Raw genomic sequence first — 16,088 nt, forward strand, 5'->3', positions numbered from 1 at the left:
CTCATTGAGGAGGAGTTGTAGCCATGGCAGTCCCAGGATATTAGAGACAAGGTGAGTGTGAAGTAATATCTTTGATTGAACCACCACCTGTTGGTGAGAGAGACAAGCTTTCGAGCTACTCGGAGCTCTTCTCGAGGTCTGGGAAAGGTACTCAGAGTGTTGCAGCTAAATACAAGAATGAACAGATAGTTTAGCATAAGTAGTTAGAAATTATTCTAAGGGACCATTCAAGGTGAAATGGCCAGTTAACACACCCCTAGTCATAGGACAAAAAAAAGCGGGGGAGAGCTAGTGGGTTACAGATTGTTATAATAACCCATACATCCAGTGTCTTTATTAAGACCATGATTTTAGTGTCTAACAAAGTTATAGCCTTGTCTCATTTTTTTGCCCAGTCACATGGTTCTGTGAGATCCCTTTGTAGCTCCTCGAGTCTGCTTTGGACTTAACTGTCTTTAATTTTGTATTGTCTGCAAACTCTGCCACTTCACTGTTCACGCCTCTCTTTTCCAGATCACTAATAATGAAGTTGAATAGTACAGATCCCTGGGGGGCTTTGCTGTTCATCTCTCTCCATTGTGAAAACTGATAATTTATTCCTACCCTTTGTTTTCTATCTTTCAGTCGGTTACTGATCCATGAGGGGACCTTCCCTCTTATCCCAGGGCTACGTAATTTTCTTAAGAGCTTTTGATGAGGGACCTTGTCAAAGGCTTTCTGAAAATTCAAGTGCACTATATTGACTGGATCACCCTCATCTACATGCTTATTGACTCCCTCAACGAATTGTAATAGATTGATGAGGTATGACTTCCCTTTACAAAAGCTATGTTGACTCTTCCTGGATATACTATGTTTACCTTGGTGTCTGATAATTCTGTTCTTTACTATAGTTTCTACCAGTTTGCCTGGTACTGAAGTTAGGCTTATCGGCCTGTAATTTCCAGGATCAGCTGTGGAGCCCTTTTTAAAAATCGGCATTACATTACTAGATGACTGGAAGGTAGTTACAGAGACTGATTTCAGGGATCGCTTACATGCCACCGTTAGTAGTTATGCAGTTTCGAATTTGAGTTCCTTCAGAAATCTTGGGTGAATAGCATCTGGTCCTGGTGACCTGTTGTTGTTCAGTTCATCAGTTGTTCTAAAACCCTCTTCTTATTGACTCATACATTTGGGACAGTACTTCAAATTTGTCGCCTAAAAATAATAGCTCTGATGTGGGTATCTCCCCCACATCATCTGCACTGAAGATCAATGCAAAGAACTCAGCTAGATTCTATGCAATGACCTTGTCTTCCTTGAGTGCTTCTTTAGCACCTTTGTCAGTCAGTCTGGTCTTTCACCAGCAGAAGTTGGTCCAAAAAAAGATATTACATCACCCACCTTGTTTCTTTAATGTCCTGGGTCCAACACAGGTACGACAACACTACAAACAACAATGAAACAGAACAGAAAGGCAGCTACGGTGCTGTGAAAAGGTGCAACCGAAATGGAATGTTTCTTTCCCACTGATTTTAAAGTGGGGAAACATTCAATATTGAGTTATTCCTGCAGCAAGATTCAGCAAGTATTTAATATTTTTGGAGGAGAAAGTGGGTAAATGCAGTTTTGTTCTCAGTTGATCCTTATAAGGAAGCTTTTGTTAGTCCGGAGCTAATTGAGATGGTAAATGTAATTGTCTAAGTTTATGCAAATACTTGCAACTTGCCTGGAATGGTACTCAATTGTCCTCTTCCTTATTTAATTAATAGGGAAATTTACTTTCCATCCCAGTTTTGTCTTTTTATGGGAACATGGCTGCTTCTATGAGGGAAGCTCAATGGGATCAATCACATCCAGTGAAATGTTGAAGCTTCCATAGGTATATCCTTAATATTAGTTTTGGATGTGAGTATATAACATGAAAATATAGGACATTTAATATGGTATAAATGTGGTGTTAGCACTCATTTGGTATGACCTGACTGGAGCATTGAATGATTTTTAACTACTTATTTTCTAGCATTTTGTAGCTTGTGTAGATGGGATGAGGAGTTTAGCAACTTTAACTCTAGGCCAGGATAGCATATATAATACATATATACATAGAAACTATGTGCATTTATTTTTATATATTCCCCCAATAATATATAGATCGGGGTAGGCAACCTATGGCACGTGTGCCAAAGGCGGCACGCGAGCTGATTTTCAGTGGCACTCTCACTGCCCGGGTCCTGGCCACTGGTCTGGGGAGATCTGCATTTTAATTTCATTTTAAATGAAGCTTCTTAAACATTTGAAAAACCTTATTTATTTTACATACAACAATAGTTTAGTTATATATTATAGACTTATAGAAAGAGACCTTCTAAAAACATTAAAATGTATTACTGGCATGCGAAACCTTAAATTAGAGTGAATAAATGAAGACTCGGCACAGCACTTCTGAAAGGTCGCGGACCCCTGATATAGATATAAATGCACATAGTTGTCACGAAACTACTTAGGTTCTTATATAACCATCGCTTCAGGAAATCAGGTGCTAAGATACTACAAAGAATTCGTAAATCTGGAGTGTGTTGTTAACATGGAAAGAAATAAAGCAGTCACCAAGAGGGGATTTTAAATATTTTGGTGATTGTTAACCTTACTAGCTTGTCCATTGAATTCAGGTTTTTTTTTGTTTAGAAATAGAGTGAGATGTTTGGGCACCAGGTATATAACCTACTCTCTAAAACTGCAACAGCAGCACGTATCTTTGTGAGCTAGGGGTCTTAATTATTGAACCTCTGTCTTAACAAACCACCACTTGCAGATAGTGGAGAATGCAGCAGCATGCTTGCGGGCAGAATTGAGCAGTGGTGATTTATAATATACTTATTCTGCACTCTGTGTGGCTCCCTGTAGTGATGAGCTGTTGTGTTTTTTTAAAGCTTCTTAATTTAGAATCTAACTGGTGTATCTTCTCTGACACCACATGTCTTTTTAGGGATCTACTATTGCAAATTACATTGGCAAGTAATGAGATTTTTGCTATGGCAGTTCCTATGGTGAAGAACTTGTCCCAAACATCTGCTTTAGGTCATCCTTCCCCTTTCTTTTATACATATAAAAACACTGGAAACCACCTTTTTTCCCTCAGAGGTGTTTGTTATATGTAGGACCTACACTAAGTATCTCATTTATTATTTAATTTGCAATATACTGAATTGGAACAAGGCATTTCTAGCAGTTTTTAAAGGCAAGTTTCGCTCTGAGGCCTAAACATTTTGATGGGGGGAAAAACAAAACAACTTAGGTTCAAAATGTTTCAGAAGTAGAATACTGTTATGAGCTGGTTAAAACCTTGTTATGGGTTGCATTAAACCTCTTTAAGCAGGAAGAGACAGGGGCTCTCTAAGCATTGGAAGAGACAGGGGCCACACCTAAAATAAAGTCTAATAATCTGCCCAAAAACTAGCACCAGGTGGACAAACGGTTTCCTGGGTATAGTGACTGGTGAGTAGGTGTGAGAGTGCGCGCACACACACATACACCCTGAGAACAGGCTGAGAGAGAGAGAGCCTGGAGGAACAGCTGAAAGCTTGTGGCTGCCCTGGAAGAAACCAGGAGAGTTTTTGGGGTTGGGATGCAGGCTGAAAAGACTGCTCTTGGTGCTGTGAGCTGAAGAAGGGCTAGTCTACACTACACAGTTTGATTGACATAAGGCTGCTTATGTCAACCTAATTATGTCAGTGTCTACACTACAGCCTTCCTCCTGCCAATGTAAGGGTATGTCTACACTACGGGATTATTCCAATTTTACAGAAACCATTTTTTTAAACAGATTGTATAAAGTCGAGTGCATGCGGCCACACTAAGCACATTAATTCGGCGGTGTGCGTCCATGTACCGAGGCTAGCATCGATTTCCGGAGCGTTGCACTGTGGGTAGCTATCCCATAGTTCCTGCAGTCTCCCCCGCCTATTGGAATTCTGGGTTGAGATCCCAGTGCCTGATGGGGCAAAAAACATTGTTGCTGGTGGTTCTGGGTACAGCCTCACCCCTCCCTCCATGAAAGCAGCAGCCGACAACCGTTTCGTGCCTTTTTTCCTGGGTGAACTGTGCAGACTCCATACCACAGCAAGCATGGAGCCTGCTCAGCTCAAGACAGTAATCATGGACGTTGTAAACACCTCGTGCAGTCTATGCTGAACCAGGACCTGCAAAACCAGGCGAGGAGGCGGCGGCTACAGCAGCTCGACGACAAGAGTGATGAGGACATGGGCACAGAATTGGTAATGAGGCAGGTTCTAGCCATTGAACGCTGATTTTTGGGCCTGGGAAACAAGCACAGACTGGTGGCACCGCATAGTGTTGCAGGTCTGGGATGATTCCTAGTGCTGCGAAACTTTGGCATGCGTAAGGGCACTTCCATGGAACTTGGTGACTTGCTTTCCCCTGCCCTGAAACGCCAGAATACCAAGATGAGAGCAGCCCTCACAGTTGAGAAGCGAGTGGCAATAGCCTTCTGGAAGCTTGCAATGCCAGACAGCTACCGGTCAGTTGGGAATCAATTTGGAGTGGGCAAATCTACTGTAGGGGCTGCTGTGATGCAAGTAGCCAAAGCAATCAGTAAGTTGCTGCTACCAAAGGTAGTGACTCTGGGAAATGTGCAGGTCATAGTGGATGGCTTTGCTGCAATGGGATTTCCTAACTGTGGTGGGGTGATAGATGGAACCCATATTCCTATCTTGGCACCAGGGCAGCCAGTACATAAACCGCAAGGGGTACTTTTCAATGGTGCTGCAAGCACTGGTGGATCACAAGGGATGTTTCACCAACATCCATGTGGGATGGCCGGGAAGGGTTCATGACGCTCGTGTCTTCAGGAACACCACTCTGTTTAAACAGCTGCAGCAAGGGAATTACTTCCCAGACCAGAAAATAACAGTTGGGGATGTTGAAATGCCTGTTGTTATCCTGGGGGACCCAACCTACCCCTTGATGCCATGGCTCATGAAGCCATACACAGGCAGCCTGGACAGTAGTCAGGAGCTGTTCAACTACAGGCTGAGCAAGTGCAGAATGGTGGTAGAATGTGCATTTGGCTGTTTAAAGGCGCGCTGGCGCACATTACTGACTCGCTCAGACCTCAGCCAAACCAATGTCCCCATTGTTATTGCTGCTTGCTGTGTGCTCCATAATCTCAGAGAGAGTAAGGGGGAGACGTTTATGGTGGGGAGGGAGGCTGAGGCAAATCACCTGGCCGCTGATTACGCGCAGCCAGACACCAGGGCAATTAGAAGAGCACACCAAGAAGCAGTGCGCATCAGAGAACCTTTGAAATCCAGTTTAATCACTGGCCAGGGTATAGTGTGACTGTTGTGTTTGTTTCTCCTTGATGAAAACCCGCCCCCTTGATTGACTCATTCCCTGTAAACAACCTACCCTCCCCCTTCGATTACAGTTTGCTTTCTAAGGAAATAAAGTCACTATGATTTAAAAAGCATGTATTCTTTATTAATTGATTATAAAAAGAGGGAGAGCACTGACAAGGTAGCCCGGGTGGGGTTTGGGAGGAGGATAGGAGGGAAGGAAAAGGCCACTGAAAAAGTTCAAAATAATGACAGCCTTTTGGTTGGGCTGTCCACTGGAGTGGAGTGGGTGGGTGTATGGAGCCTCCCCCCACGTGTTCTTACATTTTGCATCTTAATAATATTGAGTGCCTGCGGCTTTGGTGTTAGAGATCACAGATGCAGGTCCGGGCAACACAATTCGGCTTGCATGCGACCATGGAAAGCCATTGTCTTTCGGCTTCTGCAGCCTTCATAGATCCAGCGCCCTCCTTTCCCAAATACGAAGCAAAGCCCGTTGAGTGCTGCGTCTTTCCTGTTAACGTGCAGCAGCAGAAACCAAACTCTCCCCCCACCCCCATCCAATTCTCTGGGATGATCGCTTTACCCCTCCCCCCCACCGCGTGGCTGGTATCAGGGAAGATCCCTGCTAGCCAAATGTGAAAAAGCTCTGCGCCAATCACCCCCCCCTCCCCTTCCACTTGGCTAACTGCAGGGAAGGATTTTTTTTTCCAGCCACAGGCAAACAGCCCAGTAGGAATGGCCACCTCTGTCCCATTAATTGAATTCCCATATTTCAACCAGGTTACCATGAACGATATCACTCTCCTGAGGATAACACAGCGAAATAAAGAATGGATGTTGCTTGAATGCCAGCAAACACCGGGACCGTACGCTGCCAGGCTTTGTCATGCAAGGATACCAGATTACTTGCTACTAGCATGGCGTGGTCAAGTGTCCTACCACAGAGGATGAAATAAGGCTGCGCTGCCCAGAAACCCTCTGCAAAGGCTTTTGGAGTACCTCCAGGAGAGCTTCATGGAGATGTCTCTGGAGGATTTCCGCTCCATCCCCAGACACGTTAACAGACTTTTCCAGTAGCTGTACTGACCGCGAATGCATCCCAAGTCCTCAGGGCAAATTAATCATTAAAAAACACTTGCTTTTAAACCATGTTTTATATTTACAAAGGTACACTCACCAGAGGTCCCTTCCATGGCTTCATTGTCTGGCATACCGCCTTGGGAGGGCTGGGATGGTACTTCTGTCAGGCTGAGAAAAAGGTCCTGGCTGTTGGGGAGAACAGTGTGCTGTGTGCTCTCTGCAAGCTCGTTGTCCTCCTCATCTTCCCCGTCCGCAGAATCCTCAGGCATGGCTGAGATTACCCCCACCTCGGAATCCACGGTCAGGGGTGGGGTAGTGGTGGCGGCCCCCCCTAGAATTGCATGCAGCTCAGCGTAGAAGCGGCATGTTTGTGGCTCTGCCCCGGACCTTCCGTTTGCTTCTTTGATTTTCTAGTAGGCTTGTCTGAGCTCCTTAACTTTCACATGGCTCTGTACTGAGTCCCTAGTGTGGCCTCTCTCCATCATGGCCTTGGAGATTTTTTCAAATGTTTTTTCATTTAGTCTTTTGGAACGAAGTTCTGCTAGTATGCATTCATCTCCCCATATAGCGATCAGATCCAGTACCTCCCATACGGTCCATGCGGGAGCTCTTTTTCGATTCTCAGGCTGCATGCTTACCTGTGCTGATGAGCTCTGCGTGGTCACCTGTGCTGATCAGCGCTCCACTCTGGGCAAACAGGAAATGAAATTCAAAAGTTCACGGGGTTTTTCCTGTCTACCTGGCCAGTGCATCAGAGTTCAGATTGCTGTCCAGAGCGGTTACAATGGTGCACTGTGGAATTGTGCCCGGAGACCAATGCCGTCAAATTGCGGCCACACTAAACCTAATCTGAAATGGCAATACCGATTTCAGTGCTATTCCCCTCGTCGGGGAGGATTACAGATACCGGTATTAAGAGCCCTTTATATCAATATAAAGGTCTTCGTTGTGTGGACGGGTGCAGGGTTAATGCGGTTTATTGCTGCTAAATTTGATATAAACTTGTAGTGTAGACCAGGCCTAGGTGCCTTACTACACTGATGTAATAACTTCTCCTCCATGAGCTTTCTTTTAAATAAAGTTTGGTTCTATCATTTGAAGGGTCATCTGCTAAACTAAATTGTCTGTAAGCTACATAGAGGCTTGACCTTGAGAACTAAGTTTGGTTTATTGCACTCTTAGTTTTAACGATTTAATACTGATTGGGAACATTTAAAAGTCCAGGTTAAAGTGTACAGATACTATGTCAGGAGTTATGTATACTGAAAATATGTTCTTAACTTTTGTATCACAATTGAGGTGGAGAAATGGGTTTCCTGTCAGACAAGATATTTATTCATCTGTCGGCACCGTTCCCGATGCCACCGCTCCTCCCAGTCCAGGGATAGTGGCAGGTCGTACGCCAGCCTGGCTTCCCTTCGTAATCGTGAGTCGATGGGACAGGTTAGTCAGGCTGAACAGCCTGCTCCGCTGGTGCCACAGCAGGTGCAGTGGCACCTGGCTCCTTGGCTGGCACTGTGGTACCAATGGGCCCCATCGCCCCTGACTCAGCCCCCGGTGGGGGCTCGCTTGGTGGCCGGAGCCTCAGAACAACAGTCAGCCTCCCTTTCCCAGCCTCTCAGAATGAAGTTGGTGGGAAGTACATCTTTGGTTCCATGCCTGGAGGGCGACCAAGTAGTGGGACCTCCGGTACCGGTGGATACACAGAGTATTGCGCCTGCATCCTCACCTTCCCCTGATGAGGCGATTATGGCCCCTCCTTCCTCTGTTCTGCAGGAGGACTCTAAAGCCCACCAGGAACTATTGAAAAGGGTGGCATCAAGCCTCAACCTTCAGGCTGAGCTGGTGGAGGCACCCTCAGACTCCCTCTTCAGTGTCCTGTCGGCCTCGGTACCAGGCAGGGTGGCCCTTCCGCTCCACGAAGGGGTGGCAATATTTCAAATGCCTTGTGGCAAACCCCGGCTTCCTTGCCCCTCACCTCTAAGAGGGCAGAACGGAAGTACTTTGTGCCCACCAAGGGGCATGAATACCTGTACACCTACCCTGCCCCCAACTCCCTGGTGGTGGAGTCGGTCACTATGAATATATCTCTCTGCTGTGGTATTAAGCAAGGTGCTGGATTGAATCATACAAGCTGGCGTGTGCACTGTTCCCTTGGAGACAGCAGACCTGGTATTTCTGGGAGTGTTCAGTGGATAAGGGGCTGGATGCTATAGCGGGAGGCTTGAAAGGGACTGGGGTGCACCTACTGTTAACCAGAAGGGCAAAGTAAGGACTGGCACGGTGCAGAGGTGGCTGACAGGTGTCGTCTTCACACTGGAGGCTGGGGTAACAGGATGACTCTCAGTCCTGGGTATCCCAAGAACCATCACAGGCCTCCATTCGTGGATTTTGGTTATCTTGTCAAACACTGCTGTATGCAAAGCTTGGTTTTTAGTTTGGGGTCAATGAGAACAGAGTGCCGCACAGAGCCTGGAACCAGCATGGTATCACAAAGGAGCAAAGTTTACGGTCACCATGGTGTAATGTTTCAGAGCCAAAGAGCAAGGCTGAAATGACACAGGTTATCACTAGCATCTCGGAGCTAGAGAAACGTTATCACTTTCTGTGCATTTCTTATGGCAAGATAAGATCACCCATGAGGCTCTGCAAAGAGGTTGCAAAAAGGATTGAAGCAGTGCTTATAGTCGTGTAGCTTTACTGGACTGGGTACTGTCCCTGTGTGAAATATATCAGGCACCCAAGGAGTGTTGCCTTAACTCTCTTAATGGGCAAAACATCAACTGGTAGACAGGAAAAGAGAGGTCCTGAAAAGCATGTCATTGTGAAATAGATTTTAACCTATGGGAAAACTCCAGTGGCAAACAAATCCCATTCGCGAAGCCAGTGGTTCTCAAACTTTTTTTCCCCGCGGATCACTTGAAAATTGCTGAGGGTCTCGGCGACCACTTGATGATCTTTCCAAATGTTGTTTGTACCATTAGCTAGCTATGGTAAAGCGCTTTGGATGAAAGCGCTATATTAAAAAAAACCCTTAATAATAAACTTTTTTGTTCTACAAATAAGCACACAACTCATATTTTTCGTGTCAGTAGTTTTACCTTTCTAATGCAATAGATGTGCCCTCTTTCCCCCTCTGCGGCAGCCCACGAGCTGTGGCTGGGAAGGAGGGGGGTCTCTTTCCCCATCGCAGCAGCCCTCGAGCTGGGGAAAGTCGCCTTTTTCTCTGGCCGCCACAGCCCTGCACATTCCAATTTCCCCCGCACCCGCTCTTCTCATCCCACTGCGCCCCTCCCCCCCCCAAGGCCACCGCCTCACCTTACTTGTGCGTCTTCTCCAGGATCCAGGCACCTACTTAGTGGAGTCACACCTGCGCGGCTCCACTAATTAGGTGGGTGGCCCTTCATTCTGTTGTGTGCGGTCACTCAGGCACACACCTTAGCAGGACCTATCTGTGGACCACCTGAATGATGCTCGCAGACCACAGTTTGAAAACCTCTGTGCTAAGCCAAAGTTAGCCATGGCACACAAAGCTTAAAAGCAAGATATGTTGGTCAAGTAGAGGATACTTCGTAAGTCAGCATAGCAGGAATGAGATGCAGCTACCCTGCTCTGTCCGACATGTGGAAAGGCCTGTAAATCAGATAATGGACTCCTTAGCAGTCAGTACTTCAGTATAAGCTTTTGTTAAAATGGCCATCTCTGACCCAAAGGATAATGGATGATGACATTAATTGGAAGAGGTGTGTGGATTCCTAGGACTGGAATAACAAGGATGTTGGGAATTGGAATGGAAGGGCACAGAAGTATAGGAAGTTTGCCCTAAGTATGCAGCATGTACTTGGCACTAGCTGCCACAATTTAATCACTTGCTTTCATAAGCACTAGCTTGCTCTCAGTTTAAAACCAATGAGCAGTCTCTTCAGCTGTTTAGGAGATGGGGTTGAAAATGAAATGTGCAGGCAGTGTTTTTTTAATGGAGGATCTAATGTCTATAGGAAAGGAATGAAACCATTCATTCATTCAAACCTCTTCTGTGCCCCCGTTCCTCTCCCCCAAAACAAAGTTTTGTGTCTACTGTAGCTTTAGTTGCAGCTTCCATCTAGAGGAATGACTGGAAGTTAAATTCTCTAGATGCCAGCTTCCTTTTGTCATTCCTAGCTTGTCTGCTGTGAAGGAAGGGATACTGCATCTTTAACCTTCCTCTGTTCAGCTACAATCCTCCCTCTTTCAAAGGAGGTCCAAGAGTCCGCTCATGTGACTGTCAGCTGGTGACGACATGCTCAGTGCAGAGAACCCGGCAGTGCTGGAAAGGGAGGAGAATGCAGCAAGTGCCACTGTAAAGGAAGTTACCCTACAACCCTTTCACCAATCTCCTGGAGCCAAATGGCCATGAGACAGGCTTCAGGTGCTTCTGTGGAGAGGAAAAAATCCAAGTGAGGGTAAGGAGGCTGCTGAAGATAGCGTATGTCTTGGCTAATTGTATCAACACACCGCAGCAGCTGTTAGGGAGCAATGGGTAAACTGCTGATCATCGTGCTAATTGCTGCGGGTCTGATTTCTCCGCTCCTAAGAAAGGGGGGTGGCTGCAAAGGGCTAAGAATGAGTATTGGATTTCTGTCCTCTGATTGTGTCATGCAAATTGCTGTAAACAAGTGATTCCTTTCCTTTATGCAAAGCAGTTCTGTTACCAGATTCCCTCTAACAGAGGAAGGCTGGGGCATCCTGGAGAGAACTGTCCCTCCCAAGTGCAGTAACCTTTTTATTGCCGCATTAGTTGTGCAATGGACACTGAATGATGCACTGAGTAGGTGCATATGCTGCTTTATTTTAGATTAGATTTGTCAGTATTGTTCACAGATTGTCTGAAGGATTTTTAATCAAGGAAAATCTAAATGGAGCATTGACCTTTTTTTTGGCAGATGGGGGAAGAGGGTAAACATGCTAAAATGCCTGTATTAAAATGCCTAACTTCTGGCTATAGGGAGTCTTCCTGTTCTCATATCAGCTCGTGTATTTGGCTGCAGGCTCAAGTACTAATTGATCTAATTGTGCAAATTAGAGAAGGGGAAAACCTGTTTGGTCATCTTGTCCATGACAGGGCAGGACTGTGCTCCTCCAGTCTTATGGCCCCTCCTTCTATTTTGGATCTGTCCATAATTAGCGTAGTGTTTTCATCTGTCACGAACAGGGACAGGAAATGCAGCCCTGGTAAATATTTATTACTACCAGCCATCTTCTAGTTCAGTATTGCTCTTGGAAATGTAAGGATGTTTCTTTTTATATTGTGTTTAAAGATGAACATGTCCATTCTCATGTTCTTGCTGTGCTTTATCAGGACTCTTGGATCCCATTTTCCAATGCAAAAATGAATACATCTCTTAAAGATGTTCAAGTGATGCTCTGATGAATGAAATTTTCTATCCATCAAACAGGTGCTACCTGGAGAGCAGTACTGTGCACACACATCCCTGACCCGGACAGGCTAGTTCTAGGGGTCCAAATGGAATGGACTATGAAGAGTGAATTTCCTACTTGGCCTTTTAACTGAGACTTCCAACACCCATTGTGGTGATAGTGATGGTGCCTGTTCTATGGGCAGGTATCTGCTTGTCTACACAGCAAGTTACTGTGTTGCAAGCTGAGGTGTGAATCTCCAGCACACCAGCTTGCCGTGTAACAACATCCTGTGTGCATGTTGCTACAGCGCATGTGGCTTGGTACGCTAGGCTGTGCTTTGGGACTTTCACTGCAGAGTAGCAGCATCCACGTGGAATGTTACTGTGCAGTGAGCTGCTGAGCTGTAGGTTCCCACCTCGGCTTGCTGCACAGTAACTTGCTCTGTAGGTGAGACCTTTATAACTTACCCATGATGCATAGGTATCACAGGACTCTCCAAAGAGTGAATGACTTAATCATAACTGAAGTTTGTTACCTAAGGTCTCCTGCAATGTGTTCAGGCTGCATAGCATGCTTTGCTATGCGTATTCTTTGTGCTTTTGTACTTTGGCTGCTTTGCGGTGATCCTCAGCTGGGAGAAGGTTCCGTGGCAATTAGGAGCTGGGGGCTATCCCAGGAGAGCAAATCTGATGGTGTCTTAGAGGGATGTAGACTGAATAATAATAGCATTTTATTGATCCTTTTCAGTCACCCTTCAGCACTGGGAAGGGCTTTATGCTAAGTCAAAATACTGTGGTTTAATAGATGAGCTTTCCAAAGGACTATTGCACGGCTTTTGAAACTGTGGGTCACTTTCATTGAGCAAGAATTAATCCTTTACTTGCAGTGTTAAGTTTTAATCAGCAGAGTTTCCATGAGATTTTAATTTATCTGCCTCTCTGGTGTCCCCCAAGGATAGCATAGTTAGTTCTCTGTTCACTATTGCTGAACATAGTGACCCCATAAAACTCATACCAAAGTGTGTACATCAGGGCACTTCCTGGCACATACCTAAATCTGTCTCGTTGCTTTGCTCTTAAAACCGTGATCTGAAGCTGTTTCATTCTTTGAATCATTAATAACAGAGCAAAATAATGCTTATTCCATTCCTTGGGGACATAGCAAGAACAGTTTTCTGATGCTCCACAAATGGTGTCTGGTCACATAGGGTATGTCTACACTGAGATAAAAAGCCCATGGCATCGAGTCTCAGAGCCCAGGTCAGCTGACTCCGGCTGCAGAGCTAAAAACACCAGTGTAGACATTTGGGCTTGGGCTGGAGCCAGGGCTCTGAGACCCTTCCTCCCTCGTCTCAAAGCCCAGGCTCCAGCCTGAGTCTGAACATCTACACTACAATTTTATAGCTCCAGGAGCCTGAGTCAGCTGACTCGGGCCAGCTGCAGCTGGGCTGCAGGTCTTTTATTGCAGTGTAGATGTACCCTTAGTTCAGGTTGTCCTCTAGTCTGGTGGTTAAATAGTATTAAAAGCTAATAATACATTTTTCCTAACATTACTTTTCCAGCTAAGCAACTGGTGTAGTTGCTAGAGGGATATTACGCAGTTGTGTAGGGGGAGACTGTTTCCTTGAGACAGTCTTTCTCTTAAGATTTAGCACATGCTATTAAAAGTAGGGAAACCTTGAACTAGAATATTTAAGAGCATGCGCTAGTCTTACTCCTTGTTGTTTTGAAGCTACTACTGTGACTGGAAGTATAGCCATTTGCATCAGTCACCTAAGTTGCCTTATTTTACCATTTTGTTTCCTCCATCTTTGTGTTAGTGCCCGGAGAGAGGCGAGGGCATACTCCTCTTTGGTGTATATTATAGGTGGTATTTCTTTTTTTGTGGTAGAAGTATACTTGGGTCATACCGACTGCAGGTAGCTGCATACTGATTGAAAGTTATCTGAAGGTTATGGCCTGTACCAGTTGTGTATGAGCTCCAAATGTTAGCAGTTTTTGTCCTTTATTTTCCAGGAGAGGGTAGTGCTTGGGATTTTTGTGGGGTTATTTAAACAGCAAAGGCTATCCAGGCTGAAACCAGCTTACCCACTCTTTATTTTTAAGCTGCTATCCTCAAGTATAAAGACAGTGTCACAGATGACAGACAAAGCTAAATATTTCTTGAATGCTTCCAATGGAAACTGGGTGTGCTCAGCACCCTTGCAAATTAGGCACAGGGGTTTCACATCAGGCTTACAAAATCTGTGAATGTTTTCAGAAAATTTGGCTGTAAACCTAGTCAGTTTTGTACCAAATGAAATGAAGCAAGATAAACAGGCCATTCTGCAGTGCTGGACAGGTATGCTACAAGACTCACCTGGTAGTCTTTTTACTGGGGAGGAGGATATTGATTGTGGGGCTTTCTTGAGAACCTGTGGGAAGTGAGTTTGGGAAGATACTGTAGGTTTGTCTGGTTTGGGGATCATGATTTTTCTTAAAGTATTCTGTATAAACTGCAGTGCAGTCTGATAAGTACAGTAAACACATTTGAATGCTTATTTCAGCTGTTGTAATTCTCTCCTTTTCCTCTCCTTCTCCCTCCCCTAAGTGTTGTTTTTTTTAATTTGATTTATAATTGTCCATGAAAAGTAGCTGAACTGACTTCTGAAACCATGGCTTGGTCTATTGGTACACACAAATTGATGGAAGATTGAGTGAATTCTCTCCTACCGCTACTCTTGCTGAACAAAATTAACCAAGGAAAGGAAGGACATAAAGAGAGAAAATTCTTTAATTGCCTATACTCTAATGCTCAGGGTAACAGACAAGAGGAATTGAAATTGCTCGTTTATGAGCATAAATTCTATCTAGTTGATATTACTGAAACCTGGTGGGATGATTCACATGATTGGAATGCTAAAATCAATGGTTATATAACCCATTTAGGAAGGCTCTAGTGATGGTGGGAAATGGGGAGGGTAGTGGCACTCTGTCAGAAATGGCATTACTTGTTTCCGAGTCACTGATAACTTTGAAGAAAATTATCCCTAATGCTTCTGGATCAATGTCATAACAGATCAAGTACAATGTTTGCTACAGACCCCACTAGGGAATAGGATGACCATCTCCTTATACACCTATCTGTAATGTGTAAGGAAAAAAACCCCTGTGATCGTGGGGGACTTCAATTTGAGTAACATGCTGGAGGCCTCATGCCATCAATACTAAAACATCCTTGGAGTTTCTAAACATTCTAGATGTTTTCTTAACTTAAAAAGTGTTGGCAGCCAACATGGGAGTTCTATATTCTGAATTCTGGAACTGATCACAGAACTAAAAGTAATCGTAGCTTAGGTACAAGTGATCATGACTTGATCAGTTAAAATGTCCAGGAAGAATAAAGTCCAGAATAGTGATATATAGATATAGATATATAATTACACACACACAGAGTGCTTTAATAGGGCCAATTTCACAAATCTGAAAACAATTCTGAGCCAAATTAGCTGGGAGGAAGAATTTAATAAGAAAAATGTGAATGATAATTGGGAATAATTTAAGAACACCTTATTAGGTGCCCCAAAAGCCCCAATCCCACAACTGAGGAAGAAAGCCGTGCTGGTTTTAAAAAAAAAAAAACAACAAAAACTTGCTTTAGGGAAAAAGTCGCTGTAAAAAATAAAATAACAAATGGAAGAAAGGGGAAGATAATAGTAATGAATATTAATCAGAAGTTAAGAATTGTAGAAAATTGATAAGGGAAATGTAGGGACATAAGATGAAATCGATGACCAGCTGAGTTAAGTGCAATAAGGAGTTATTTAAATATTTTAGAAACAAAAAGAATCCTGACAGTGGCACTGATCTATTACTAGATAGAAATGGTAGAATTAGCAATAATGTAGAAAAGGCAGAAGTGTTCAATAAATATTTCTGTTCTGAATTTGGGGGGAAAAAAACAGATTTAGTCTTCTCATATGGTGGTGGTGATTTTTCCATTCCACTACTATCTCTAGAAGATGTTAAACAGAAGCTACTAAAGTTAGACATTTTAAAATCAGCAGGTCTGGATAACTTGCATCCAAGAGTTTTGAAAGAGCTGGCTGAGAAACTTGTTGGAGCATTAATGGTGATTTTCAGTAAGTCTTGGAGCACTGGAGAAATTCCAGAAGACTGGGAGATAGCTAATGTGCCAGTTTTTTAAAAAGGTTAAATGGGATGACTTGGGTAATTATAGGCCAGTCAGCCTAATATTGATTCTGGGCAAGATAATGGAGTGGCTAAA

At 44.3% G+C, this 16,088-nt stretch overlaps 1 protein-coding gene across 3 annotated transcripts in view; it reads left to right on the forward strand.

Annotated features, from left to right (window-relative positions):
• Positions 1 to 16,088, forward strand: part of LOC120371825 (H(+)/Cl(-) exchange transporter 5) — a 105,168-nt gene that overhangs the window by 62,175 nt on the left and 26,905 nt on the right. The window contains exon 1 of one of the 3 annotated variants that reach the window (XM_039488123.1): positions 10,716 to 10,864. The exons of the other annotated variants lie outside the window; for them this stretch is intronic. The gene's annotated coding sequence lies outside the window, so the exon portion shown is untranslated. Of the gene's footprint in view, positions 1 to 10,715; positions 10,865 to 16,088 lie in introns of those variants that run through there. 3 annotated transcript variants of the gene reach the window in all.

Source organism: Mauremys reevesii, linkage group 9, assembly GCF_016161935.1.
Source record: "Mauremys reevesii isolate NIE-2019 linkage group 9, ASM1616193v1, whole genome shotgun sequence".
NCBI lineage: Eukaryota > Metazoa > Chordata > Testudines > Geoemydidae > Mauremys > Mauremys reevesii.